The sequence below is a fragment of the Trachypithecus francoisi genome, unplaced genomic scaffold (genome assembly GCF_009764315.1).
Source record: "Trachypithecus francoisi isolate TF-2019V2 unplaced genomic scaffold, Tfra_2.0 Lachesis_group3, whole genome shotgun sequence".
Lineage (NCBI taxonomy): Eukaryota > Metazoa > Chordata > Mammalia > Primates > Cercopithecidae > Trachypithecus > Trachypithecus francoisi.
In genome coordinates this window covers 79,961,851-79,988,587 of record NW_022681468.1, presented here as the reverse complement: position 1 = coordinate 79,988,587, position 26,737 = coordinate 79,961,851, and the positions used below count along the sequence as shown (strand labels likewise).

General features: G+C 37.6%; 1 long non-coding RNA gene across 1 annotated transcript; it reads right to left on the bottom strand.

The window, feature by feature from the left end:
• Positions 1-2,218: 2,218 nt before the first annotated feature.
• On the bottom strand, positions 2,219-26,163 carry LOC117069882. The gene is made up of 4 exons (XR_004431703.1): positions 26,074-26,163; positions 6,412-6,546; positions 6,129-6,308; positions 2,219-2,924 (listed from the first exon to the last, which is right to left on the bottom strand). It is a non-coding gene; the product is annotated as an uncharacterized LOC117069882 (long non-coding RNA).
• Between the last annotated feature and the right edge of the window lie 574 nt (positions 26,164-26,737).

The window sequence follows — 26,737 nt, the reverse complement described above, 5'->3', positions numbered from 1 at the left end:
GAGAAGTCTGGTTATGGTGAAGCCATCAGAAAATATAGAATGATATAGGCTAGATTGAAGAAAAACAATAGATATTAACATTCATATGTATTAAGGGAATACAGTTTGTCTATGGAACTGTTTTTGTTGCTATTATTGTCAAAATATTTACTCTTATATCACACTTCCATGAAAATCGGCATGCATTAAATGCACTGTTCAATACCAAAAAGCAAACGTTAAGCAATGGGTACTACATCATTATAAATTTAACATTTGGAAAAACAAAAAACCAAAAAGAAAAAAAAAAAAAATTCTTATTCAAGACTTAAATGTAAAGCCCAAAACTATAAAAATCCTACAAGAAAATCTAGGCATCAGCATTCAGGACATAGGCATGGGCAAAGATTTCATGATGAAAATGTCAAAAGCAATTGCAACAAAAGCAAAAATTGACAAATAGGATTTAATTAAACCAAAGAATTTCTGCACAACAACAACAAAAAATTATCATCGTAGTGAACAGGCAAATTACAGAACAGGAGAAAATTTTTGCAACTTATCCATCTGATAAAGGTCTAATATCCAGCAAGGAACTTAAACAAATTTACACGTGAAAAAACAAACAATCCCATCAGAAACTGGGCAAAGGACATGAACAGACATTTCTCAAAAGAAAACATTTATGTGGTCTACTAACATGAAAAAAAGCTCAACATCACTGATCATTAGAGAAATGCAAATCAAAACCACAACGAAATACCATCTCATGCCAGTCAGAATGACGATTACTAAAAATGTAAGGAAAAACAGATGTTGGCAGGGCTGCAGAGAAATAGGAATGCTTTTACACTGTTAATGGGAATACAAATTAGTTCAACCATTGTAGAAGACAGTGTGGCAATTCTTCAAAGACCTAGAACCAGAAATACTATTTGACCTAGCAATCCCACTACTGGTATACCCAAAGGAGTATAAATTATTATATTATAAGGATATACGCATGTGTATGTTCATTGCAGCACTATTCACAATAGCAAATTCATGGAATCAACCCAAATGTCCATCAATGATAGACTAGATAAAGAAAATGTGGTATCATATATACCAGGGAATACTATGCAGCCATAAAAGGGAACGAGATTGTGTTCTTTCCAGGAACATGGTTGGAGCTGGAAGCCATTATCCTCAGCAAACTAATGCAGGAACAGAAAACCAAACACCATATGTTCTTACTCGTAAGTGGGTACTGAACAATGAGAACACAGGGTCACAGGGAGGGAAACAACACACTGGGAGGCCTACCCAGGGATGGGAGGGAGGGAGAGCATCAGGAAAAATAGCTAATGTATACTGGGTTTAATACTTAGGGGATGGATTGATAGGTGCAGCAAGCCACCATGGCACACTTTTACCTATGTAACAAGTCTGCACATCCTGCACATGTACTCAGGAACTTAATATAAAATAAAATTTTAAAAATTAATCCCCTATAGAATTCTTGCTGTTAAACCCAGTGATATCTAACTTGTGGTTTCTGTCACAAAGATTCCACAAGCAGTCTGTAGTCTGCCCTGAGCTAAGCTATAATTCTGTCATAATAAGGTAATACTTTTCTTCTACTGAAAACCAGAGATTGCTAAACATTTCAAACATCTCTCAGTTTCTTTCTTTCCCTAATTCACTTGCTGCATTACTTTGTTTTGTTTTAGTGAGTCACTGGAGATCTTTCCTTTAATCACCAAGGAAATCATTTTGTATTCTAGTATATCCAAAACTTATTTTACTAAGCTTATTTTACTAAGTAGTAAGTGCCAGGCATCATACTAAGTCTTTTAATACACTTTATAGCTAAATAGCATATTTAATCCCAACAACAAAAATAAGGTAAGTACTGTCAATATACACATTTTACAGAAAAGAAAATTGAGTACCACAAAGTTTAAGCAGCTCACCTAAGATCAAGCAGCTAGACAATACAGAGCCATAATTAAGTCTGGCATTCTGATTCCAGAGTCCAAGGGCTTTAAACTTCACTGCTATTTGAACACAGCCACCAGCTAGGGATTACAGTGTTACTGACATACCTTTCATCGTGTATGCTTTTGATATCATTGAGAGAGGGATGTTGTGGCGTATCATTGGACCCACAGATTTCCTCATTCTGGTGCATATTTATACCAGATATAATTGTTCAACCCAAAAAAATTGGTGCATCTCAGTCAAAACAGTTATTCAATGTTTACTATTGTTTGAAAGTTTCACTTTTCAACTCATTGGGTGTTAGTATCTCATGGGAGTTTATTCAAGAATAAAAACACACAAACACACCCCTCACTATACATGCAGATTTTGATTTTGAGAATGGTGCTATAAATTTCAGCACTGCGTAAGGCTCTTTTATGCTTTAGATTATGTGTTAAGCCTGATTGTTTACTCATGTTTACCTTTTGCCTGTGCCCTTTGGGAAATAGCAGTAACAGCATAATTATTACATTCTCCTACTTTTCAACTTACAGCATGATGAAGTTGTAGTGAGTGCACTTTCTTTTGGGAGAATAAAACTTTTGCCTCTTCTCTTGTAATTTAAACAACAACAACAACAAAAAACTAAATACAAGCAAAACAAAGCAGAGGGAAAAAATCGAGTGAGTTATTCTGTTGCTCTGAAAAATATGCTCCAATAGAGAAAACTTTTTGAAAAAACATTGTTATCAGGTGAAAATAACACACTTGAATAAACATTTATGTATATTGTCACAGTGTTCTGGCTTATTCTCCTTCATGTACCTTGCAGGCAGTTAAAAAAAAAAAAAAACTATAAATCATAAATAAGGAATAAAATGAACTCCATGAAAGTCTCTGATTACTCCATGACTGAAATCCAGCTTAGCAATCATTTCCTTTTCTTCTCAGTATATTTCTATAAACAATCCAAAGCAAACCTGTAGGATTTATAAAATGCATGTGACGTAAATGAAAGTAGAACTATCACAGCACTAGCAAGAAATTAATTTGTATTTCCCTCTGGAAAAAAAAAAAAAAGGTGTGCTGAAAAAAAACATATTCTTAAGGAGAAACACCATGGAAGAATTTAAAACAGCTTGAGATAAATGACATAGAGTGTTTCTAGAGCTATGAAATGAACTAGACAATCATGGACTAAACATTTTAACATTCGTTTCTACCATTGATTGTTGTGTGAACGTGGGGGTTTCATTTTATTCTGGTATCTTTAATGATAAAAGTGATTAAATGATTAAGAGTCACGCAAGCTGAAGGACTGACAAAAATTAATCTATCAGACACCAAAATGTGTAGTTTTGTCTGAGAAAGGCATTCTGAAAATAGTCTATCACAGCTATAGAGCCTTCGTATCCTAACTGGAACCACCAAAGATCATACAATAGAACCTAATTCTTTCCTTCATTTATATTTACTCAAAATAGTTACTTTATTATTATATTTATCCTGGTTTTACAGAGAAAATCTGGATTCCTTCTGTTAGAGAATCTTCTAGATACCTTTATTTCTATACAATTTTTCTATGGCTAAACCTACATACATCTCATCCATTCTGGATATTCACTCTCCAAATGTAATAGGAAAAAATCAAGTGACTTGTAAATCATAACTCTGGATTATAATCTTATAAAAACTTTATTGAATATTAATCAAAGACACATATAATTTTAAGTATATTAGAAATACGTAAGAATGCCTGATAATGTGAGATGATCCTGATGCTTGTAGAAATAAGATTTCAAATAAATTGTAGTCCTTGCCAAAAACATCTTTTAGAAGTAACCTAATATTGGCTCTATTTTTAAAAAGTAAGGTGAGATGTCATGAGTGAGTTCACAGAAAAGTGGAAACTAATATCTATTTTTCTCAAATGTGTGAGACAAAGGCACCAGAAACTATGTTCGTGGCTAAGATTAGTCATTGTAATTAAGCACAAGGTAATACTGTTATATACTGTCACTGTGTTCCAATATATAATATGTTCTAATTCAGTAGCTTTTAAAAGTTGGGAGTCATTCAGGCAATAGTTTTTGTCTATGTATGTGATGCTAAACAACTTGTTTGGTAGACTTAGAACTTTTTGTTTATTTGTTGAGACAGAATCTCGCTCTGTCACACAGGCTGGAGTGCAGTGGTGCGATCTTGGCTAACTCCAACCTCCACCTCCTGGGTTCAAGCGATTCTCCTGCCTCGGCCTCCCGAGTAACTGGGACTACAGGCGTGTGCCACCAGGCCTGGCTAATTTTTTGTATTTTTAGTAGACATGGGGTTTCACTATGTTAACCAGGCTAGAGTGCAGATTATTCACAATAGCCAAAAAGTAGGAGAAACCCGTTTCTATCCAGCAAAATGTAGTATATACCTACAATGGAATGCTATTCAGTCTTAGAAAATTCTGACATATGCTATAACAGAATAAACCTTAAGGACATTATTCTAAGTGAAATAAGATGGCCACAAAATGTCAAATCCATTTATGTGAGATAGCTAGAGTCGTTAAATTTATAGAGACAGAAAGCAGAATGGTGGTTGCTAGGGTCTGGGGGCAGGAAATAATGGGGAGTTGTTATTTAATGGCTATAGAGTTTCATTTTTGCAACATAAAAAGACTTCTGGAAATTGGTTGCACAATGATGTGAATGGACTTAATACTATTGAACTACATACTTAAAAATGATAAAGATGGTAAATTTATGTTATGCATATTTTATCAAAATTAAAAATAAAAATAGAAAAAAATTAAGATTTCAGTATAAAAATATATTCAGTTCTTGGTAAATAGACTTTCTCTGAACCATGCTGCATTCTCATAAAGAGGTGGTCGTTCCCATGCATTCATTCATGTTTACAAACTTTTATTAAAATGAAATGAATGGTGCACATATAAGTGCAACAAGGAGGTAGCTTGTCCCTCCATTTAGAAAGTTCATATGTATCAAATTTAAGGTCAATATTTTTTGCATCATGTTGCAGAAACGTCCCTTCCTTGCATTCGTATAATTATAGTGAATTTGAGTGGAAGGGACCTTAGAGGTCAGCTAGTTTTTCCTCTCTCCACTCTTTTCGAGTGTCTCTTTGCTGCTGCTCTGTGATCAATGCTTGAGATTCAGTTTTGAAAGGAGTCCTGCCTCCATCCAGACTCTTTTTTCCTCTCTGGCTGGTATTTAGGGTGATGAATTTTCCCATCCTCAAAGACAGAAGAAAAGAGAGGGAATAGCATGATAAAAGGAAATTGGATATGAAAGTCAGAATATAGGACTCAGAAAGAAATTGTCAGGTAATTGTTCTTTTGTTTCAGAGTTCCATACAGAAATATTGTAAATAGCAGAAAAGCAATAGAAAAGAGGTATATGTTTATATTTCTCCTGTCATCACTACAAATGCCCTGCTGATGTTAAAAGGACTAAGAGAAAAAAATAAAAGAATTATTGAGACAGGTCATACTATTCAAAGAAAGGTACACAAACACAAAGAAAATAGGATTCATACAAGCTATTATGTATCACACAAGGTAAATGGCATTGGATAACAGTGTAAGCAGCCAGGATAAGCTTCTGGCCCTTTGTATATTAAGAAAACAAAAGTTCCAATCTAAGTAACATGTGGACAGCAAAAATATTACTGCATATAAGCACCTGTCATGGGATACATGAATGTTCCTATAGTTTCCTTTAAAATGTCATGCAAATATTAGTCCTGTTTATTGTGAGTCCCGTTTCCCCACCCTGTGTCACCTCTTGCCATAGCTCTACATTTAAAATTCAGCCGGTAACTATTCTTACCCAAGATTTTCCTTACTGACATTTGGCAGCCTGCACGCCTCTAAGTGAAAATGCAAACTTAGCACTGCATGGGTTTGTACAGATTCTCTGCTTGGGTCGCTAGTCCCTGTATCATTGTCTCTCTCTCTCTCTCTTCACTTGCACTCTCTCTGTGTGTGTCTCTCCCTTGTTCTCTCTTTATCCACTCAACCTGAACTCTTCCAAGTCCTAGGCTTTATTACTGACATTTTGTCGCTACCTCAGAATGTATACCTGAGCCTTCATGTTCTCAAAATTACAAATCTTGCCATATTAGATATTCTTTGCTCTCCTACAATTGCTCTCCAACTGCTTTCCACTTACCTAAATGAGTTTGTCTTTGTTTACTGTTCAACTCTCTGAAGCTCATGTCATCATGACTTTAGTCAGTTGGAGGATTGTCATTTACAAGTCAAGAAGCCAGTAGAATCCGTTAGGAATTTTGTTTTTATTATTGTTTTCATTTCCCCTTCACTTCCTCCACATAAGATATGGAAGCTTATACTAGAAAAAGAAGTTTTGCAAACAGGTAACATGCATTCCTAACTAGTAGATCTGTGCCATTCCTCTCGTCACCTTTATAATGCATTTTCTCCTTTTCTTTTACCTGACGTGGTCTTCAAATAATTTCACACTGTTGCTTTTCCACACACCAGCCACGGAAGACTGTCCCAGGGTTTACAATAATCCCTTATACAGCAGGATATTTATATTTTCTGATTTAAAGGAAAGTTCCAGGGCCCTGTTAGACACCAATAAGTCATTTTTAAAACACAAATGTTTATGTATAACACATACAGGCTTTGTTCTTCAACTCTAGTTCCACTGTCTATTGCTATTATGGGGCTAATCTCAAGAAGTAGCTGTTTAATACTTAAACAAGAACATTTTGAGAGTAAAATATCAACTTCTCTAATAATTAAGGAGCCAGGATTATCTCTCCCTAGAACAAATCAGGAAGATTTAGGGCCAGGCTGAAGCAACAAGGACAGTTGTTACAGTTTTTCTCTCTAGGATGTTACGACCATAGGTCAGTTGGTGAACTCTCTGGCCTCTAGAGCTGCACCTGCTTTATGAAGTGTATAGTTATAAGGTGTCACATCCTAGGGAGAATTTATAATTCCAGTGAAAGAAATAGGCACATCACCAGCTTTGTAGACTGGGCACATTATATCAAGTGTTTTTTAAAGCATAATTATGCTTCAATGCGTGTCTGTGTCTTGCAATGTGCTTAGTTACTATAATTTGAATTTTACTATATATCTATATAGGCCAATTGAAGCATAGGTATTGGCAAAACAAAATAAATCTCCTCATTCATATACCATTCAAGGGCACCATTATTTCAACATAAGTGAGTCTTATGCCTTGGAAAGTATAATACAAATCCTCTTAGAGCCTGATGTTTTCTCTTGCTTGTCCCTTTGGCCCAAGTCCAATCCCATAAAATAGTCATCAAAACATAATAAGCTACAATGCTAGGCCTTATTCAGAATATTGTAAGATTTTACTGGAGAGTTCTAATTTCTCTGCAGTCACACTTCATACACACACATTATTTTCAAAATTAGTGGTAACCATGAGAAAGAAAATGTATTATTGGAGAGATTTAGATGGATGTTAGGAATAGCATAATGATGCTATCATAGTCAAATTCTTCTAGAAACAGAATGGACAACTTCAATTTAATTTCACTCATTTCAAAATAGCCTCATATCAATCTCTAAATGTTCAGTTCAATCATATAGCAACTAATCTTAAAATGCTTGAACTCACCAAGTTTTCAATTAAGAGAACTTTCCTTTCACTTTTTGTAACTGAAAAAATCTCATAATTTCAAGTTTCCCCAGGTTTACTACAAATTCTGCAGTACAGTGTGCATACTGAGTGCTGATGCAGAGGGATTAGAGCTCTGAGTTACTAGTAGTTACGAAGTTGTGCCTTGCCTTGCACATAATACACCTTCAATAAATGCTTCTTGTTAAGTTATACTGTGCACATATACTATTCTAAAAACTAGAATAATGGGAAAATTTTAAAATGCACATATTTAATTATTAACACACATAACACGTTGGCTCACGCCAGCACTTTGGGAGGCCAAGGCGGGCAGATCATGAGGTCAAGAGATTGAGACCATCCTGTCCACATGGTGAAATCCTGTCTCTACTAAAAATACAAAAATATAGCTGGGTGTGGTGGCACATGCCTGTAGTCCCAGCTGGGAGGCTGAGGCAGGAGAATCACTTGAACCTGGGAGGCAGAGGTTGCAGTGAGCCGAGATCAAGCCACTGAACTCCAGCCTGGGCGACAGAGTGAGACTCAGTCTCAAAAAAAAAAAAAAAAAAAAAAAAAAAAAAATTAAAAATTTGTACAAGAACTAATTTAATATTTTAATCACATTTATGGTTTTGTTAATTTTTATAATAGGTTCTGTCTAATGTTGCATAACGATTAAGAATATAAACTTTGAGTTTAGACATAGCAAGATATGAAAACAGCCCTCACCCTGTTTATTCACTATGAGTTTATTAAACATCTTCAATCCTCCAATTTTAATTTTTCTGTCTTTAAAGTGAGAATAACAATATGATATATCAGGTTTAATTTTGTAAATGTCAAACTGGATTATGCATGTAAGACCTCCAGTTAACTATATTTTATGTGGTAAGTTCCCAATTATCATATATATATTTATAATATATATTATATAAGAGCCCAAGTACTATATAACTTTTTAAAATTTCTTTGCTCTTTTCCGCTTGTCTTCGTGTTTTAAAAAGACTTGTAAAAATTATTAAGAAACTCTAGAATAGATACTTTTGACAATTTTCATGCTAATAAGCACTTGAATTTATCAAGAAAATCTGACAGAGGCTTCCATTCCTCTAAGGCATGCTGTTGGAACCATAGGAAGATGTCAGGAAATCTCAACAATATTAAACACACAATCAAAACCAAAAATTCTTAACTTTTTAGAAAAGTATTAACATCATCTTAGAGTTCGCATGTAAAAGACAATACAGTATAGTAAAAAGAATACAGTTTGGGATTAACATAGGCTAAGTTTTAAATATCAATTTCAGCAAGAAGTATATGCTTTGAAAAATTAGCTAAGCCTGTTTCTTCACTAGTTAAATGTGGAAGACAATTATATCTCATGAACTGATATCCAGATTAAATGTAGGCTTTTAGTAAAGTGTCTGGCACTTAGGAGATATTCAATAAAGATAGTTATTAATATAATAGTATTATACTTAAGAAAAGAGATTAAAAATAATATTTCAAGCCACTTGGAGTAATGGTATATATGGTCTCATGATAATATCTAAAAGATAATAAAAGTTAAAAGCATTAAAACAAAATGATTCCCACATTTATTTTTAAAAAAATAACAACTAAGGAGGGGGTGGAGCAAGATGGCCGAATAGGAACAGCTCCAGTCTCCAACTCCCAGTGCGAGCAACACAGAAGACCGGTGATTTCTGCATTTTCAACTGAGGTACTGGGGTCATCTCACTAGGGAGTGCCACACAATCCGTGCTGGTCAGCTGCTGCAGCCCGACCAGCGAGAGCTGAAGAAGGGCGAGGCATCGGCTCACCTGGGAAGTGCAAAGGGGAAGGAAATCCCTTTTCCTAGCCAGGGGAACTGAGACACACAACACCTGAAAAATCGGGTAACTCCCACCCCAATACTGCACTTTAAGCAAATGGGCACACCAGGAGATTATATCCCACACCTGGCTGGGAGGGTCCCACACCCATGGAGCCTCCCTCATTGCTAGCACAGCAGTCTGCGATCTAACCACAAGGCAGCAGCGAGGCTGGGGGAGGGGCGCCCGCCATTGCTGAGGCTTAAGTAGGTAAACAAAGCCACTGGGAAGCTCAAACTGGGTGGAGCTCACAGCAGCTGAAGGAAGCCTGACTGTCTCTGTAGACTCCACCTCTGGGGACAGGGCACAGCTAAACAACAACAACAACAAAAGCAGCAGAAACCTCTGCAGACGCAAACGACTTTGTCTGACAGCTTTGAAGAGAGCAGTAGATCTCCCAACAGGGAGGTTGAGATCTGAGAAGGGACAGACTGCCTGCTCAAGTGGGTCCCTGACCCCTGAGTAGCCTAACTGGGAGACATCCTCCACTAGGGGCAGACTGACACCCCACACCTCACACTGTGGAATACACCCCTGAGAGGAAGCTTCCAAAGTAAGAATCAGACAGGTACACTCGCTGTTCAGAAATATTCTATCTTCTGCAGCGTCTGCTGCTGATACCCAGGCAACCAGGGTCTGGAGTGGACCTGAAGCAATCTCCAATGGACCTATAGCTGAGGGCCCTGACTGTTAGAAGAAAAACTATCAAACAGGAAGGACACCTATACCAAAACCCCATCAGTATGTCACCATTATCAAATACCAGAGGCAAATAAAACCACAAAGATGGGGAAAAAGCAGGGCAGAAAAGCTGGAAATTCAAAAAATAAGAGCGCATCTCCCCCTGCAAAGGAGCGCAGCTCATTGCCAGCAATGGCTCAAAGCTGCACGGAGAATGACTTTGATGAGATGAGAGAAGAAGTCTTCAGTCCATCAAACTTCTCAGAGCTAAAGGAGGAATTATGTACCCAGTGTAAAGAAACTAAAACTCTTGAAAAAAGAGTGGAAGAATTGATAACTAGAATAATTAATGCAGAGAAGGTCATAAACGAAATGACAGAGATGAAAACCATGACACAAGAAATATGTGACAAATGCACAAGCTTCAGTAACCGACTTGATCAATTGGAAGAAAGAGTATCAACGATTGAGGATCAAATGAATGAAATGAAGCAAGAAGAGAAATCAAAAGAAAAAAGAAGAAAAAGAAATGAACAAAGCCTGCAAGAAGTATGGGATTATGTAAAAAGACCAAATCTACGTCTGATTGGGGTGCCTGAAAGTGAGGGGGATAATGGAACCAAGTTGGAAAACACTCTGCAGGATATACATTCTTCTCAGTACCACATCACACTTATTCCAAAATTGACCACATAATTGGAAGTAAAGCACTCCTCAGCAAATGTACAAGAACAGAAATTATAACAAACTGTCTCTCAGACCACAGTGCAATCAAACTAGAACTCAGGACTAAGATACTCAATCAAAACCGCTCAACTACATGGAAACTGAACAACCTGCTCCTGACTGACTACTGGGTACATAACGAAATGAAGGAAGAAATAAAGACGCTCTTTGAAACCAATGAGAACAAAGATACAACATACCAGAATCTCTGGGACACATTTAAAGCAGTGTGTAGAGGGAAATTTATAGCACTAAATGCCCACAAGAGAAGGCTGGAAAGATCTAAAATGGACACTCTAACATCACAATTAAAAGAACTAGAGAAGCAAGAGCAAACACATTCAAAAGCTAGCAGAAGGCAAGAAATAACTAAGATCAGAGCAGAACTGAAGGAGATAGAGACACAAAAAACCCTCCAAAAAATCAATGAATCCAGGAGTTGGTTTTTTGAAAAGATCAACAAAATTGACAGACCGCTAGTAAGACTAATAAAGAAGAAAAGAGAGAAGAATCAAATAGATGCAATAAAAAATGATAAAGGGGATATCACCACCGACCCCACAGAAATATAAACTGCCATCAGAGAATACTATAAACACCTCTATGCAAATCAACTAGAAAATCTAGAAGAAATGGATAACCTCCTGGACACTTACACTCTCCCAAGACTAAACCAGGAAGAAGCTGAATCCCTGAATAGACCAATAGCAGGCTCTGAAATTGAGGCAATCATTAATAGCCTATCAACCAAAAAAAGTCCAGGACCAGATGGATTCACAGCTGAATTCTACCAGAAGTACAAGGAGGAGCTGGTACCATTCCTTCTGAAACTATTCCAATCAATAGAAAAAGAGGGAATCCTCCCTAACTCATTTTATGAGGCCAACATCATCCTGATACCAAAGCCTGGCAGAGACACAACAAAAAGAGAGAATTTTAGACCAATATCCTGATGAACATCGATGCAAAAATCCTCAATAAAATACTGGCAAACCGGATTCAGGAGCACATCAAAAAGCTTATCCACCATGATCAAGTGGGCTTCATCCCTGGGATGCAAGGTTGGTTCAACATTCGCAAATCAATAAACGTAATCCAGCATATAAACAGAACCAAAGACAAGAACCACGTGATTATCTCAATAGATGTGGAAAAGGCCTTTGACAAAATTCAACAGCCCTTCATGCTAAAAACACTCAATAAATTCGGTATTGATGGAATATACCTCAAAATAATAAGAGCTGTTTATGACAAACCCACAGCTAATATCATACTGAATGGGCAAAAACTGGAAAAATTCCCTTTGAAAACTGGCACAAGACAGGGATGCCCTCTCTCACCACTCCTATTCAACATAGTGTTGGAAGTTCTGGCTAGGGCAATCAGGCAAGAGAAAGAAATCAAGGGTATTCAGTTAGGAAAAGAAGAAGTCAAATTGTCCCTGTTTGCAGATGACATGATTGTATATTTAGAAAACCCCATTGTCTCAGCCCCAAATCTCCTAAGCTGATAAGCAACTTCAGCAAAGTCTCAGGATACAAAATTAATGTGCAAAAATCACAAGCATTCTTATACACCAGTAACAGACAAACAGAGAGCCAAATCAGGAATGAACTTCCATTCACAATTGCTTCAAAGAGAATAAAGTACCTAGTAATCCAACTTACAAGGGATGTAAAGGACCTCTTCAAGGAGAACTACAAACCACTGCTCAGTGAAATAAAAGAGGACACAAACAAATGGAAGAACATACCATGCTCATGGATAGGAAGAATCAATATTGTGAAAATGGCCATATTGCCCAAGGTAATTTATAGATTCAATGCCATCCCCATCAAGCTACCAATGAGTTTCTTCACAGAATTGGAAAAAAACTGCTTTAAAGTTCATATGGAACCAAAAAAGAGCCTGCAATGCCAAGACAATTCTAAGTCAAAAGAACAAAGCTGGAGGCATCACGTTACCTGACTTCAAACTATACTACAAGGCTACAGGAACCAAAACAGCATGATGCTGGTACCAAAACAGAGATATAGACCAATGGAACAGAACAGAGTCCTCAGAAATAATACCAAACATCTACAGCCATCTGATCTTTGACAAACCTGAGAGAAACAAGAAATGGGGAAAGGATTCCCTAATTAATAAATGGTGCTGGGAAAATTGGCTAGCCATAAGTAGAAAGCTGAAACTGGATCCTTTCTTTACTCCTTATACGAAAATTAATTCAAGATGGATTAGAGACTTAAATGTTAGACCTAATACCATAAAAACCCTAGAAGAAAACCTAGGTAGTACCATTCAGGACATAGGCATGGGCAAGGTCTTCATGTCTAAAACACCAAAAGCAATGGCAGCAAAAGCCAAAATTGACAAATGGGATCCAATTAAACTAAAAAGCTTCTGCACAGCAAAAGAAACTGCCATCAGAGTGAACAGGCAACCTACAGAATGGGAGAAAATTTTTGCAATCTACTCATCTGACAAAGGACTAATATCCAGAACCTACAAAGAACTCAAACAAATTTACAAGAAAAAATCAAACAACCCCATCAAAAAATGGGCAAAGGATATGAACAGACATTTCTCAAAAGAAGACATGCATACAGCCAACAGACACATGAAAAAATGCTCATCACCACTGGCCATCAGGGAAATGCAAATCAAAACCACAATGAGATACCATCTCACACCACTTAGAATGGTAATCATTAAAAAGTCAGGAAACAACAGGTGCTGGAGAGGATGTGGAGAAATAGGAACACTTTTACACTGTTGGTGGGATTGTAAACTCGTTCAACCATTATGGAAAACAGTATGGCGATTCCTCAAGGATCTAGAACTAGAAGTACCATATGACCCAGCCATCCCATTCCTGGGTATATACCCAAAGGATTATAAATCATGCTACTATAAAGACACATGCACACGTATATTTATTGTGGCACTATTCACAATAGCAAAGACTTGGAATCAACCCAAATGTCCATCTGTGACAGACTGGATTAAGAAAATGTGGCACATATACACCATGGAATACTATGCAGCCATAAAAAACGATGAGTTTGTGTCCTTTGTGGGGACATGGATACAGCTGGAAACCATCATTCTCAGCAAACTATCAGAAGAACAGAAAACCAAACACTGCATGTTCTCACTCATAGGTGGGAAGTGAACAACGAGATCACTTGGACGCGGGAAGGGGAACATCACACACCGGGGCCTATTATGGGGTGGGGAGAGGGGGGAGGGATTGCAGTGGGAGTTATACCTGATGTAAATGACAAGTTGATGGGTGCTGACGAGTTGATGGTTGCAGCACACCAACATGGCACAATTATACATATGTAACAAACCTGCATGTTATGCATATGTACCTTAGAACTTGAAGTATAATAATAATAATAATAATAATAAAAAGAACAACTAAGAAAAACAGTAATAGAAAATCTTGGTAGAATTTCATTTTCCTAGTATGCCAACAAGAAATAAATTTAGTAGCATATAACTGTAAATAGATAAGTATGGTCATATATGTTAAAATAGTAATAGTAATGATGCAGATATTAAAGTTAGAATGAACTTACACTTGGAAAAAGTAAAAAGTTAAGGACCCAGAATGACTCGTGCGAGCATGTGTGTATATGTTGGTTTATGTGTGGTTTCCAAGTAGGAAACAACTCCCTGACAGCTAATTGCCTGGAAAATTTCAATGGCAGAAAACTAACCTCTACAATTGATTTATATCTTTTCAGTAAAGGCAAGTGATGTTTTAAATCACGAGATTAGAATATACAATACAAGAATTTTTAAAAGTTCTCACAATGTAGAAGATTGAACAGAGCGTGAGAGACATATGGGACACTATGAAACTCACCACCATAAATGTAGCAGGGTTACCAGTTGCTGATTTTTCTGCCTGATCACATCTGCTGCTGAGCCCCCTAGTGAATTTTAAAACATTAAGGTTTACAAATATTTTTTCTTGTTCCTTCATCTCTCTTCTCCTTCTGTTACTCAAATATTGGTACATTTTATAATGCCCCACATTTTTGCGAGGTTTTGTTTATTTTTTCTTTATTCTTTTTTTTTTTATGAAATTTCTTTGTCTTATTGTTGTTTTTTTTTTGAGTGAGGTTCTCACTCTGTTCAACCAGGCTGGAGTGCAGTGACATAATCTTGGCTCCCTACAATCTCTGTCTCCCACCAGGCTCAAGAGGTCCTCCCACCTCAGCCTCATGAGTTGCTGGGACTACAGGTATGGGTCATGATGCCCAGGTAAATTTTATAATTTTTGTATGTTTTGCCATGTTGTCCAGACTGGTCTCGAACTCCTAAGCTTCATCAATCCACCCAACCTCAGCCTCCCAAAGGGCTGAGATTACAGGCATGAGCCACTGTATCCATCCTCTCTCTGCTCTTAAGACTGTATAATCTCTATTAATCTATTTCAAATTTGCTGATTGTCTCTTTTGTCACCACAAACTGCCATTGAGCTCTTCAAGTGAATTTTTCATTTTGATTATGTATTTTTCAATTGCAGGATTTTCATTTGGTTATTCTTACAATCTCTAGATTGGTATTTCTATCAGATAAGATAACCATCATATTTTAGTTTTTAAATGTGGTTTCATTTAAGTCTTAAAACCTATTTTTAATAGATTTTTTAAAAAAATTCAGAGTAGATCTTTTAATTTATTGTTATTAATTAACAAATAAAAATTGTGTATTCTTTTAATACACATCATGATATTTTAATATATGTCTATTGTTGAATGGCTAAATTAAGCTAATAAATATATCCATAATCTCACATACTTAACTTTTTATGGTAATGACATTTGAAATCTATTCTTTCGACAATTTTCAAGTATACAAAACATTGTTATTAACTGTAGTCACTATATTGCTTAGTAGAGATCCTGAACATATTTCTTTTGTCTAACTGAAATTTTGTATCCTTCGAGCAACATTTCAGCCATTGGTAAGCACCATTCTACCATCCATCTGCCTCTATGTGATCAATTTTTACACACTTACATTTAAGTAAAATCATGGAGTATTTTGTGTGTGTGTGTCTGACTTATTTCATGTAACATAATGTCCTCCAGGTTCATTTATGTTTTTGCAATTGACAGGATTTCCTTCTTCTTCTTCTTCTTCTTTTTTTTTTTTTTTTTTTTTTTTTTGAGACGGAGTCTCGCTCTGTCGCCCAGGCTGGAGTGCAGTGGCCGGTGGCCGGATCTCGGCTCACTGCAAGCTCCGCCTCCCGGGTTCATGCCATTCTCCTGCCTCAGCCTCCTGAGGAGCTGGGACTACAGGCGCCTGCCACCTCGCCCGGCTATTTTTTTCTATTTTTTTTTAGTAGAGACGGGGTTTCACTGTGTTAGCCAGGATGGTCTCGATCTCCTGACCTCGTGATCCACCCGTCTCGGCCTCCCAAAGTGCTGGGATTACAGGCGTGAGCCACCGCACTCAGCCTAGGATTTCCTTCTTCTTTAAGGCTTAATAGTATTTCATTGTATGTCTATACTACATCTCCTTTATCCATTCACCCACTGTTGGACACTTAGGTTGACTCCAAATCTTGGCTCTTTTGAATAATGCTGCAATGAACATGGGTGTACAGATATTTCTCTGGAATACTAATTTCAATTCCTATGGATATGTACTCAGCAGGGGGTTGCTAAATCATATGATAGTTCTATTTTTAATCCAGTGGGATGCCTCCATACTGTTCTTCATCATAACCTTAATAAATTATATTCCTACCAAGAGTGGACAAGTGTTCTCTTTTTTCTACGCCCTCTCCAATACTTGTTTTCTCATGTCTTTATGATCATAGACATCCCAACAGATGTGAATTGATATCTCATCATGGTTTTAGTATGTACTTCCATGATGATTAGTAACGTTGAGCATTTTTTCATATACCTTTTGGCCATTTGTGTACCTTCTTTTGAGAAAGGTGTATTCAGGTCCTTTGCCCATTTTTTAATTATTTGTTTTTTGCTGAGTTGGGTTTCTCATATATTTTGGATATTAACTCCTTATTAGATATGTGTGGTTTGTGAATATTTTCTCCCATTCTGTAGGTTGTCTCTTCAGTTCATTGATTGTTTTCTTTGGTGGATAGAAGCTTTTTAGTTTGACACAATTTTATTTGGTGATTCCCTGCTTCTCTTGACCGTGTTTTTGGAATCATGTCAAAAAATATTGTTGTTCAGACCAATGCCATGGAATTTTCCTCTATGTTTACTTCTAGTAGTTTTACAGGTTCATATGTTACATATAAGTCTTTTATCCATTTTGAGTTGATTTTTGTATATCAAGTGATATAATGGCCTAATTTCATTCTTCTGCATGTGGATATCCAGTGTTCCCAGCACAATTTATTGTCCTTTCTTCATTATGTGTTCTTGGTGACCTTGTTGCAAATCAGATGACCACAAACTTCTGGATTTATTTGTCGGTGCACTATTTTGTTACATTGGTCTCCATGTTTCTTTTTTCAGTCAGTACCATGTTCTTTTGATTACTTTATCTCTATAGTAAATTTTGAGATCAGGTAGTGTGATTCCTCCACCTTTACTCTTTTTATAAAAGACTGCTTTGGCTACTAAGGGTCTTTTGTAGTGCCATAGACATTTTAGGATTATTTTTTCTATATCTCTGATTATTTTCCTTTGAATTTTGTTAAGGATTACACTGGATCTGTAGATCATTTTGGATTGTATGGACATTTAACCAACATTAACTCTTTCAATCAATGAATACATTATATCTTTATATTTATTTCTTCTTCAGTTTATTAATTTTTAAAATAATTTCAACTTTTATTTTAGATTCGGGGGCAGATATGCAGGTTTGCTACGTGGGTACGTTGTGTGATGTTGATGTTTGGGATATGATAGATCCTGTAACTCATGTAATGAGCATAGTACCCAATAGTGAGATTTTCAACACTTGTCACTGTCTCTTCCTTCCTGATCTAGGAGCTCCCAGTGTACATTGTTGCCATCTTTCTGTCCATGTTTTCCCAATGTTTAGCTTCCACTTATAAGTCAGGCCATGCAGCATTTTGTTTTCTTTTCCTGCATTAATTCACTCAGGATGCATCCATGTTCCACTCCAGCTGCATCCATGTTGCATCAAAGAACATGATTTCATTCTTTTTTATGGCTGTGTGTTATTTAATAGTTTATATGTACCACATTTTCTTTATTCAATCCCATCGATGGGCACCTAGATTTATTCTGTGTCTTTGCTACTGTGAGTAGTGCTACAATAAACATATGAATGCCTGTGTCTTTTGGTAGAATAATTTATTATTACTATTGGATATATACCCAGTAGTGGAATTGCTGGGTTGAATGGTAGTTCTGTTGTAACTTCTTTAAGAAATCTCCAAACTGCTTTTCACAGGGGCCAAACTAATTTATATTCCCACCAACAGTGTATAAACATTCCCTTTTCTCTACAGCCTCACCAACATCTGCTGTTTTTTAATGCTGGGTGATGCTGGTATCAGGCTTCATAGAATGATTTAGTAAGAAGTCCCTTCTTTATTTTCTGGAATAGTTTCAGTAGAATTGGTACCAGCTTCTCTTTGTACATCTCTACCAGACTTTGGCTATGATTTCATTTGGTCTAGTGCTTTTATTAGTTGGTAGGTCTTTTATTACTGATTCAATTTTGGATCTCAGTATTGGTTTATTCAGGGTTTCCATTTCTTCTCATTCAATCTTGGAAGATTGTGTGTTTCCAGGAATTTATTCATTTTTAGTTTGTGTGCATAGAGGTGTTCGTCATAGTTTCTGAGGTTCTTTTTTGTTTCTGTGTGCTTATTTAGATCTCTTTTTTTCTTCTTTGTTTTCTGGCTAGCAGTTTATCAATCTTGTTTATGCTTTAAAGAAACCAAGTTTTGGTTTCATTAATTCTTTGTATGGATTTTGGGGTCTCAAATTCATTCAGTTCTGCTCTAATTTTAGTTATTTATTTTCTTCCATTAGCTTTGGAGTTAGTTAGCTCTTGTTTTTCTAGTTCCTCTAGGCATGCTTTTAGATTGTTAATTTGAGATCTTTCTAACTTTCTGAAGTGTGTGTTTAGTGCTACAAACCTTTTTCTTAACTTTGCTTTTGCTGCATCACAGAGATTTTGGTAGGTTGTGTCTCCATTTTTATTTATTTCAGATATTTTTTTGATTTCTGCTGTAACTTTGTTCTTTACCCAAAAGTCATTCAGGAACAAGTTGAGTTTGTGTGTGTGTGTGTGTGTGTGTGTGTGTGGTGTGTGTGTGTTTTGAGAGATCTCTTTGGTATTGATTTCTATTTTTATTCCACTGTGGTCTAAGAGTATAATTTTGATTTTTTTGAATCTGTTGAGATTTGCTTTATGGCTGAGCATGCAGTCAATCTTACAGTCTATTCTGTGTGCAGAAGGGAAGAATGTATATTCTGTGCTTGATGAATGGAGAGCTCTGTAGAAGTCTATTAGGTCTGATTGCTCAAGTGTCTAATTCAATCCCAAATATCTTTGTTGATTTTCTACCTTAATGATCTATTTAATGCTCTCAACAAAGTGTTGAAGTCCCCTACTTTTATTGTGTTACTATCTAAATATTTTCCTTGGTCTAGAAGTACTTGTTTTATGAATCTAGGTGCTCCAATGTAGGGTACATATATATTTAATATGATTAATCTTGTTGTTGAAATGAACCCTTTATTATTTAGTACTATTCTTTGTCCTTTTTTACTGTTGTTGGTTTAAGGTCTTTTATCTGATGTCAAAATAGTGATTCTATTCTTTTTTCCATTTGTATGATAGATCTTTCTTCAACTCTTTCCTTTGAATCAATGGGTGTCATTACACGTGAGATGAATCTCTTGAAGAGAGCAGACAAAAGAGTCTTGTTTATCATAACAAATTTGCCACTCTGTTTCTTTTATGTGGGGCATATAGACCATTTATATTCAAGATTAATACTAATACGTGAGGTTTTGATCCTATCATGAAGTTGTTAGCTGGTTGCTTTGTAGCTTCTATTCTGCAGTCACTTTATAAGGTTTGGGGGCTATGTAATTAAGTGTATTTTTGTGGTAGTGGGTATTGTTCCTGTTTCCATGTCGAGGACTCCCTTAAGGATCTCTAATAAGCCTCCCCTAGTGGTAACAAATTCCCTTAACACTTGCTTGTCTGGAAACAATTATTTTTTTCTCCTTTACTTTTGCAGCTTAACGTAGCAGTGTGTGAAATTGCTTATTGGAATTCCTTTTCTTAGAGAATGCTAGAAATAGGTCCCCAATCTGTCCTGACCTGTAAGGTTTCTGCCAAGAAGGCTGATGTTGGCCTTATGGGGTTCACTTTTTATGTGATCTAGCTACCTTTAAGATTTTTTCTTAATCCCTTTTCCTAGCCAGGGGAACTGAGACACACAACACCTGGAAAATTGGGTAATTCACACCCCAATACTGCACTTTACCAAGGGTCTTAGCAAACGAGCACACCAGGACATTATATCCCACACCTGGCCCGGTGGGTCCCACGCCCGTAGAGTCTCCCTCATTGCTAGCACAGCAGTCTGTGATCTGACAGGAAGGCAGCAACGAGGCTGGGGAAGGGGCGCCCGCCATTGCTGAGGGTTAAGTAGGTAAACAAAGCCGCTGGGAATCTCTAACTGGGTGGAGCTCACAGCAGCTCAAGGAGGCCTGCCTGTCTCTGTAGACTTCTCCTCTGGGGACAGGGCACAGCTAAACAACAACAACAATAACAACAACAACAAAGCAGCAAAAACCTCTGCAGACGCAAACAACTCTGTCTGACAGTTTGAAGAGAGCAGTGGATCTCCCAACAGGGAGGTTGAGATCTGAGAACGGACAGACTGCCTGCTCAAGTGGGTCCCTGACCCCTGAGTAGCCTAACTGGGAGACATCCCCCACTAGGGGCAGACCGACTTCCCACACCAAACACGGTGGAGTACACCCCTGAGAGGAAGCTTCCAAAGCAAGAATCAGACAGGTACACTCACTGTTCAGCAATATTCTATCTTCTGCAGCCTCTTCTGCTGATACCAAGGCAAACAGGGTCTGGAGTGGACCTCAAGTAATCTCCAACAGACCTACAGCTGAGGGTCCTGACTCTTAGAAGGAAAACTAACAAACAGGAAGGACACCCACAGCAAAACTCCATCAGTATGACACCATCATCAAATACCAGAGGCAGATAAAACCACAAAGATGGGGGGAAAGCAGGGCAGAAAAGCTGGAAATTCAAAAAATAAGAGCACATCTCCCCCTCCAAAGGGACGCAGTTCATCACCAGCAATGGATCAAAGCTGGATGGATAATGACTTTGACGAGATGAGAAGAAGTTTTCAGTCCATCAAACTTCTCAGAGCTAAAGGAGGAGTTACGTACCCAGCGCAAAGAAACTAAAAATCTTGAAAAAAGAGTGGAAGAATTGATAACTAGAATAGTTAATGCAGAGAAGGCCATAAATGAACTGATAGAGATGAAAACCATGACACGAGAAATATGTGACAAATGCACAAGCTTCAGTAATCGACTCCATCAACTGGAAGAAAGAGTATCAATGATTGAGGATCAAATGAATGAAATGAAGTGAGAAGAGAAATCAAAAGAAAAAAGAAGAAAAAGAAATGAACAAAGTCTGCAAGAAATATGGGATTATGTAAAAAGACCAAATCTACGTCTGATTGGGGTGCCTGAAAGTGAGGGGGAAAATGGAACCAAGTTGGAAAACACTCTTCAGGATATCATCCAGGAGAACTTCCCCAACCTAGTAGGGTAGGCCAACATTCAAATTCAGGAAATACAGAGAACGCCACAAAGATACTCCTCGAGAAGAGCAACTCCAAGACACGTAATTGCCAGATTCACCAAAGTTGAAATGAAGGAAAAAATCTTAAGGGCAGCCAGAGAGAAAGGTCAGGTTACCCACAGAGGGAAGCCCATCAGACTAACAGCAGATCTCTCGGCAGAAACTCTACAAGACAGAAGAGAGTGGGGGCCAATATTCAACGTTCTTAAAGAAAAGAATTTTAAACCCAGAATTTCATATCCAGCCAAACTAAGTTTCATAAGTGAAGAAGAAATAAAATCCTTTACAGATAAGCAAATGCTTAGAGATTTTGTCACCACCAGGCCTGCCTTACAAGAGACCCTGAAGGAAGCACTAAAGATGGAAAGGAACAACTGGTACCAGCCATTGCAAAAACATGTCAAAATGTAAAGACCATCGAGGCTAGGAAGAAACTGCATCAACTAACGAGCAAAATAACCAGTTAATATCATAATGGCAGGATCAAGTTCACACATAACAATATTAACCTTAAATGTAAATGGACTAAATGCTCTAATTAAAAGACACAGACTGGCAAACTGGATAAAGAGTCAAGACCCATCAGTCTGCTGTATTCAGGAGACCCATCTCACATGCAGAGACATACAAAGGCTCAAAATAAAGGGATGGAGGAAGATCTACCAAGCAAATGGAGAACACAAAAAAGCAGGGGTTGCAATCCTAGTCTCTGATAAAACAGACTTTAAACCACAAAGATCAAAAGAGACAAAGAAGGCCTTTACATAATGGTAAAGGGATCAATTCAACAGGAAGAGCTAACTATCCTAAATATGTATGCACCCAATACAGGAGCACCCAGATTCAGAAAGCAAGTCCTTAGAGACTTACAAAGAGACTTAGACTCCCATACAATAATAATGGGAGACTTCAACACCCCACTGTCAACATTAGACAGATCAACGAGACAGAAAGTTAACAAGGATATACAGCAAGCAGACCTAATAGACATCTATAGAAATCTCCACCCCAAATCAATAGAATATACATTCTTCTCAGTACCACGTCACACTTATTCCAAAATTGACCACATAATTGGAAGTAAAGCACTCCTCAGCAAATGTACAAGAACAGAAATTATAACAAACTGTCTCTCAGACCACAGTGCAATCAAACTAGAACTCAGGACTAAGAAACTCAATCAAAACCACTCAAATACATGGAAACTGAATAAATTGCTCCTGAATGACTACTGGGTACATAACGAAATAAAGGCAGAAATAAAGATGTTCTTTGAAACCAATGAAAACAAAGATACAACATACCAGAATCTCTGGGACACATTTAAAGCAGTGTGTAGAGGGAAATTTATAGCACTAAATGCCCACAAGAGAAAGCAGGAAAGATCTAAAATGGACACTCTAACATCACAATTAAAAGAACTAGAGAAGCAAGAGCAAACACATTCAAAAGGTAGCAGAAAGCAAGAAATAACTAAGATCAGAGCAGAACTGAGGGAGATAGAGACACAAAAAACCCTCCAAAAAATCAATGGATCCAGGAGTTGGTTTTTTGAAAAGATCAACAAAATTGATAGACAGCTAGCAAGACTAATAAAGAAGAAAAGAGAGAAGAATCAAATAGATGCAATAAAAAATGATAAAGGGGATATCACCACTGACCCCACAGAAATACAAACTACCATCAGAGAATACTATAAACGCCTCTACGCAAATCAACTAGAAAATCTAGAAGAAATGGATAATTTCCTGGACACTTACACTCTCCCAAGATTAAACCAGGAAGAAGCTGAATCCCTGAATAGACCAATAGCAGGCTCTGAAATTGAGACAATAATTAATAGCCTACCAACCAAAAAAAGTCCAGGACCAGATGGATTCACAGCTGAATTCTACCAGAGGTACCAGGAGGAGCTGGTACCATTCCTTCTGAAACTATTCCAATCAATAGAAAAAGAGGGAATCCTTCCTAACTCATTTTATGAGGCCAACATCATCCTGATACCAAAGCCTGGCAGAGACACAAGAAAAAGAGAGAATTTTAGACCAATATCCCTGATGAACATCGATGCAAAAATCCTCAATAAAATACTGGCAAACCGGATCCAGCAGCACATCAAAAAGCTTGTCCACCATGATTAAGTGGGCTTCATCCCGCAGATGCAAGGCTGGTTCAACATTCACAAATCAATAAACGTAATCCAGCATATAAACAGATGACATCTGTTTGCAGATGACATGATTGTATATTTAGAAAACCCCATTGTCTCAGCCCAAAATTGTTGGGGTTCACGTGTTTTCTAAACAAAGGAATGAACACACAAGACAACACAAGACAAGACAAACATGGTGGTAGCCCCGAATGGCGCACTCTGCTTTATTTTATACAGTCCTTTGTGGAATGTTGCCAAGTCGCAAGACACATTGTTGTTTTCCTGACCTTTCCCTGACTTTCTGGATTTTCAAGATGTTTACACATAAACAAGCCCCCAGGGTCTGCTGTTTGCAGCTGTCTCCTTTGTCCTCCCTGTTTGCAGGGAAGGAACACCCTGCTTCGTTTGCAAGAGCAGGACTTATCGGGAACGCCCTGCTTCATTTGCAAGAGCAGGACTTATCAGGAACGTCTCGTTTGTGAGCACCTAGTCCTCTACATTTCCCCTTTCTTTATTCACAAGTTTGAATTTCTTTTAAAATCATCATTACATGTTGGGCTCACTGGGATTCGGTGTTTGTCCTTTGGCACCATCTCCAGCAGACTGTGAAAATGACAAAGGCAAGAACAACAATCAAAACAGTACTAGAAACAGAGGTCAGCAAAGTTTTTACAGGGCTCCTACGGTTCAAATATGTCAACCTTTGTGCAATACCAGTCATCAAATCTGCACCAGTCAGCAATGGTAACTGATTGCGAAATGTTTCGGAAATGTTCTATATTAACTCTTGTATTTCAAGGGAAAGATTTTTATGACCAATTAAAAGTCTCTTTATCTCAGTCCAATTATGTACAGTGCTGTTAAAAGGAACAGGAGTAATACAAAATTGGGTAGCATTCCAATCACATTTCAGCAAAGCTCGGGTATTCAACACTATTAGCTGATCTCCCAACCAAGAAACCACTTGCTCCAGATTATCCACTCATGCAGTCAAATGAGCATCTATGTCTTGTTGCTGCTGCCACAACAAATGTGATTGTTCATGCCATTGTTGCACAGATTCTACATTTTGTATACTCTGGTGTAGAGCTAATCCAGCAACAGCAGCGGTGGAAGCAATTGCTACAAGTCCTATCACCATGGTCACGACGATTCCAACCATCCTCTGACCGTGTTGGACAAGATCTTGCATAACCTTGTAAATTTGAGTAACCCCAGTAGATTCACTCCAAGTACGTGTTAAGTTTACAGGTAGCCAGGTTTCTTTTCTGGCTCTTAGTATATATAAATCGGAATGAGACTCATTCCAATTATTATTCCACCAAGTAGTATTTATACAACTTAAGAATGTACAATTGTTTGTACAGTTAACTACCCCTGTATTATTATCCCATTTAAAAATTCCTGTCAACAACAAGTAAGGCTTTCTTACACATGCAATAACATATCTAGAACTATTTCGATGCAAAGATATATGGAAAGGGTTAGCAATATTAGTAAGATTTAAGGACATGTTTCCTGTGAAAGTGAACATTGGTTTACCAGCAGCTAGCAACTTCCAAATATGACCTTGTATTTGTGAGGTATTAGCCAAATGTGGCATAGGGGGTGATAGACCACCATCATGCCAAATAATAGTTTCATTGCCATCTGCAGAAATGCTGTGATTACCTTTATGCCAACGCAGGTTGACATGGCTGAATTTAGTCTGAAAATCTCCATGTACACTCCAATCTGTAACAAGGTATTTACGACTCTTCCCTTTTACTTCTAACAACAATTGTGGCCCACTACCTCTACATCTAGTCCACTCTAGTTGGGAAACACCTCCTGACACATCAGGGATGGGGCATTAAGATAATGTACTTGGCAGAGTTTCATTAAGTACTGCAGTATGATTATGCTTAAAACTTTGAGCCACAATAATCATAATAAAGGCAGAGATATGACTATGGTTATAGTGAACAGCCCAAGCCTCATGAGAAAGATGCAGACAATGTGGACTACTCCCAAGACATATAGGTAACCCTTCAACCCCAAATTGATATGAACTATTTACTGTGCCAGTGTCTAATTCAGGATCCTGGTTTAAAAAAGGCGATGGCATCCAAGCAGTATCATTATTAAATACTGGGACTTTTCTGTCTCCCCAGGCCACACCTTGATATAAGGGTGGAAAAGGAATATAAGCCCAGTATGTAAATTCTCCAGTCGTTACCTGACAATTTACTATGGCCAGCATAGCCAGGAATAAAGTCAGTGGGGTTTTGGGCTGCCCAGCTTGTTGAACAACCCCTTCAGCTTCTTGAGTTAACTTTTTCAGTTGTCCCCATGTTGGGGGTTCTGCACGCCGAGTTCCGAAGGTGAATGTCCTCTGAGCATTCAGATTTAGCTCCTGGAATTCCTTCAAGAACTCTTTGGATTGTCTCCTCTTCGCCATGGTACTGTTTCAACTGTTGAGATGGAAACCACTCATCTCTGGCACCTGTACAGACAAGAGCATAGCCTTGGCCCCATTGTAAAACTTTTCCTTTTAAATATTTCCTTTGTAATGAAGGATAATACACCCACAGATTACTGTTTTGTGGCTTTTCTAAAGGCTGTTGAAAATGTTTCACCGCTGCAGACTGCTGTAACTGGCGCCAATGGTTGAGAAAATTTAAAGTAAAAAGGGCTTTCAGAATTTGATGTTTTGAGGAATCTCACCCATCTCCCCCTTTCTGTTTTAAAAGTTGTAATTTTAACGTAGCATTGGCTCTTTTTCCAATTCCTTGTCCTCAACAACCGGGGCATAAATATGTTCCTCTCTAGGATCATTCCTCTCTAAAGCTTCAGATGCCTCACCTCCTGTGGCAGTATCGCCATGCTCTGAGTCAGTTTCA